The sequence below is a fragment of the Dipodomys merriami genome, unplaced genomic scaffold, assembly GCF_024711535.1.
Source record: "Dipodomys merriami isolate MVZ:Mamm:240054 unplaced genomic scaffold, mDipMer1.0.p SCAF_88, whole genome shotgun sequence".
Classification (NCBI taxonomy): Eukaryota; Metazoa; Chordata; class Mammalia; order Rodentia; family Heteromyidae; genus Dipodomys; species Dipodomys merriami.
In genome coordinates this window covers 4276342-4281315 of record NW_027206490.1, presented here as the reverse complement: position 1 = coordinate 4281315, position 4974 = coordinate 4276342, and the positions used below count along the sequence as shown (strand labels likewise).

The following is a 4974-nucleotide window of genomic DNA, read 5'->3' as shown; positions in this document are numbered from 1 at the left end:
ATGGATCAAGAAAATGTGGTCTATATACCCAATGGAATTCTATGCTTCCATTAGAAATAATGACATTGCCACATTTGTTAGGAAACAGAAAGAACTGGAAAAAGTATATTAGGTGAAGTAATCCGAGCCCAAAGAAACATAGTTCCCTTGGTTTCCCTTACTTGCAATCCCTAGTATATGTCTGAGACAAGCGGAAACGTTCAGATAAGTTGATGTTTGGCGAAATGTACCCGAAAGTAAGGATTCAAATGTTTTTCTTTCTTATGATTGTTTCTAACAAATTTATAAGATGATTTCTTTCTTGCTTTGTATGTCCCTTCCACAAGGTATAACCCCTGCTTTCACTGTATTTTATGTTGGTATAATTTGTGAAGGGGAAGGGAAAAATCAAATGAGGACCCATTGCAGCAATGAGATGTACAAGATTTATGTCGAAAAACGAACTTTACAACTTTGGCTAGGAGGGGGATTAAAGGGAGGGGGAGTGGGGGGACGGGAAGGGATGGGAAGGGGAAACAAAGGAGGAGGCAAAAAAGCTTGATGAGAAATATACTCATTTCCTTGCACATGTAATTGGGCCCACTGTTTACTATATTTTCACAATAAAATATTATCTGAAAAAATTGTATGAATGGATATGATTTTATTTTTCATTACAAACATAGAATGTAGTAAAAATTTTCATAGCAATTACACTGCACTAGGTTGAGGGCAGATTCAAATGTAAATAATATACTGTGTTCATGTACAGAATTTGAGCATGAAAAATTTTAATATGCCTGTGGTCCTAAAACCAATACCTTACTGATATTGTGTGACAAATACAACTTCCTATATGTACAGAAATTTTCCTTGTATCTTTCTAATACATATTTTTATTGTAAATGTCCTGTGCACAGGGTTTACAGTTACATAAATAAGGTAATGAGTACATTTCTTACTGAGCATTTTTATCCTCTCCTTGTTTTTTCCCATACCGTCCCTTCCTTCCACCCCCCCCAACCCTTCTCTACACACACCCCCGCATCTGATAGAGTGTCTTGTACATCTCATTGTTACAATGGGTCAACCTGTATCCATTCCTTGTATCTTAAATGAAGAATTGCTGGCTTGATTTATGCTGATTCTACATGTATAGATACACCTAAAATCACTCGCCAAGTCCAAGAGCACATAAATAATATTCACATCACTTTTTTTCATTTTGTTATAATTGTGTTCTACACATTTATTGACAGGTTACAAATTATTCTCAAATTTTAATGCATTAAAATACTTTCTTTTTTTCTTATTTTCTTAGCTAGGAAATCAGCAAGACCTCAGTAAGTATTCCTCACATAAGACTTTTCAAATGGGTTGGTGAAATGTTGAGCTGAGCTCCCATCTTTTCAGAACTCACACTTCTGCTTAGGAATTGATTCTGGCTGTTGGAAAAGAGCTCAAGGAAGAATGTCATTTAAAGCCTTATAACTTTATTCTGTACCGGGGTATTTTCTTGCTACTTTGTTTATTGAGCTTGTCTACAAGAACAACATTCCCTGGGGAGCAGGGAGATGCCATATGAGGTTTTCTTACTGAGATTTCTGAGTGACTTGCTATCACTTGTACTGCATTTTGCAAATCGAATCTGTCAAAACCATTTTAAGAGATATTTGGTTTTAAAAGATATTTGGTTCCAAGCATTCTGTCTAAGGCATATTCAACAACTAGTGAAACTTGTGTTGTCTGTAGCTATGTGTCCTTCTCTATGTGTGCATGTATACATGTGTATAGGTAAGTGTGTATTTTTGTGTATAGTAACATGCATGTCTACATATAGACGGGCATATACACACATATATTCATATACAAATAAATATACATATATAAATATATGTGCATATATATATATATATATATATATATATCAGTTGTTCAGCGATTCAATCTATAGTTCCCAGCATATTGCCACTCTCACAATGTGTACATGATAAACTGCTCTGAGGGTATTTGTTGTATGATAGACATCTTTTGTACTCACTTCCCCCATTAACCTTGTTTTTCATCCCTGAATACCTTCGGTCTACTTTGCATAGGTTAGCATTGTTTTCATTATATGTATTCACTGATAATAGAAGAAAAATTGGTTTGTAAAAGAAAGAGAACTTTTAGGTCAGAGGTTAAAAGTATCCTAATGTCTCAATGATTCTTATGAGATAAAATTTGTAATAGTAGTAAAAGTGAAAAGGAATTCCTAGATCTGTTGTTTTGCCATTTAGAATAGGAAAGAATAACATCACGTCACTATTATAACTCTTAAAGAATGCAAGGGTAACTGATGGTCGCTATCATTTTTCCACAACACCAGTGGATTCTGAAGGATAATAGTAGACCAGCAGAAATTCTAAGTACCAGACATGGAGCATGAAAGATAAAGAGAGGAAATGAGAGAGTGAAAGAGAAAGAGAAATATCACAATACTGAAAGTGCATAACAGATAAACAAGAGCTGTATGAGAATATTCATACTGCTATCTTTAGACTTTACATGTACATTTGGAGGTATTTGATGTATGTTAACCCATTAACATGAAATATAAAGTTATTTTGATAAAAATAAAAATGATTCAGGAGAAATTATAAATGCAAAAACAATCTTCACAGAAGCAAATTCTCAGAAATATTTCATCACTTTGAAAAGGATAAAGTGGATGAAGTTAGTAGTATGACAATTCACAAAGACATAAAAAGATATTAATATATTTCATTATATATCCCAAAGAAGAAAGCAATTATTGATTAGATGATTTTTTAAAACACAGTCTCTCAGGTGTTGGGAAGGTGGCTCAGTGGTAGAGTGCCTGCCTTGCATGCACTGGGTTTGATTCCTCAGCATGATATAAGCCGAAAAAGATGGAAGTGTGTTGTGGCTCAAGTGTTAGCGCTAGCTTGGAGCTGAGGGAGAGCACCTAGGACCCAGAGTTCAAGCCCCATGACCAGAAAAATCAAAATATAAAACAAAACAAAACACAGTCTCTCACTTTTGTGGCTTCAACTCTATAATACCACTGCTTCAGCCTAGGGCTAAGGTTTTAGGTGTGTATATTTATCAACACTCCTGATTCAGACTCTACTTAATCATTTTTTTAAAATAAATATTTTGTTCTTAATTTTCCTCTTTGTAAATTCACATGCCCTATAAAAAATGGTTCGGCCATCCCAGTAACCTTCTCAATGTACCTCCTAATAACGACTTTCAAAAAGTTGTATTATATTACAAGGAAAACAATGCTACAAATAAGGAAAACCAATAAAAATATTAATGATTAAAATAAAAACTAAAATACTTATCAGTGTTTTCAGTATTTGAAGGGTATTACCTATTAGATTTTACTATTTTCTCATATCCCTGTACATTTAAAATGGGCTAAGGTTATGATATTCAACAAGAGGTTTTTAGGTTATGAGTAATCTTTAAAGTTACCCACTAAGATTACTCTTTATGGCTCATCTAATCATTTGTATATGTCTTATATCATCATTTGTTCCTCGCTAACATATAAAATAAGGAAGCCAGGGGCTGGGAAGGTAGCTCAGTGGTAGAGAGCTTGCCTTGCATGCTTGAGGCCCTGGGTTCAATTCCTCAGCACCACATAAGCAAAAAGAAAAAAGCCGGAAGTGGCGCTGTGGCTCAAGTGGTAGAATGCTAGCCTTGAGCTGAAGAGCTGAGGGAGAGCGCCCAGGCCCATAGTTCAGGCCCCACGACCGGACCCAAAAAAATTTAAAAAACATAAAATAAAATAAGGAAGCCCTATAGTTTTAACAGAAACTGTGTAGTTAACAAAGTCTTAACTCTTTATTCTGCTCCTTTACATAAAGACTTGGCAACTTCTGATTAGTAATGTTCCTATAAACTCTTAAATATACATTCATAGTAGCATAGGTCTGTTCTGTTACCATAAATCTTAAATATTTTATCGAAAAGTTTTATTACCTGCCAAACAGTCCTTGTTTTAGCATATATAAGCAAATTCCCAAAATTAAATATATTTAAACCATTAAAACTTTTAACAAAACTTAACACTTGCTGCAGTGTTCATTATGACAGGTGCCTTGTATAGAATAATTTAATTCCTCCTCCTACACATCTCTTGAACAACAAATATCTGGAATTATTTTGTTTTTGACATGTCAATCTTGATTTTAGTCTTAAATGTGTGCTTATTTAAGAAGTACATGGTTCTAAAATTTCATGAAATTTCTTTTAAACTTACTTTTTGTTGAATTGTCTAGTTTAAGAAATTCAATTACATTTTATATATAAAACATGTTCTATGTTCCATTCAGCATCACTTACTCTAACATTGGAACTATACAGAGAAGATTTGAATGACCCCTGTGCAAGGATTGCAGGCAAATTCCTGTACCATTACCTACTTTCACAACAACAGATGCTGGAGGGGATGTGGCCACAAGTTAACTGTACTGCACTCTTGGTGGGAGTGTCAACTTGTTCAACCACTTTGGAAAGTAGTATGGAGGTTCCTCAAAAGACTTCACATAGAACTCCCCTATGACACAGCAATCCCACTTTTGAGCATTTACCCAAAAGATCACAAACAAGACGGTACTAAAACTGCCATCACAATTATATTTATTGCAGCATTGTTTAAGATAGCTAAGATATAGGACCAACCCCAATGCCCTTCATCAGATAAATAGATCAAGAACATGTGCTATTTATACCAATGAAATTCTATGCCTCCATGAGAAAGTATGGCATGACCCAATTTGTTAGAAAATGGAAAGACTTGGAAAAAAATTATTAAGTGATGTAAGCCAAGTCCAAAGAAACATAGGTCACAGGGTTTCCCTAATTTTTAATAACTAATATAACTGGGATAAGCAGAAAAGGTCAAAATCTATGCACATATGACCAGATAAGATGTTGTTAAGGGAAATGAACCCCCAAATAGGAACACAACTGTTTTTTTTT

The 4974-nt window shown here is 34.4% G+C and overlaps 1 non-coding gene across 1 annotated transcript; it reads left to right on the top strand.

Moving 5' to 3' along the window:
* The first annotated feature begins 4312 nt into the window (after positions 1-4312).
* Positions 4313-4419, top strand: LOC138820414 (U6 spliceosomal RNA). Its single transcript, XR_011369869.1, has one exon. It is a non-coding gene; the product is annotated as a U6 spliceosomal RNA (small nuclear RNA).
* Positions 4420-4974: the final 555 nt, after the last annotated feature.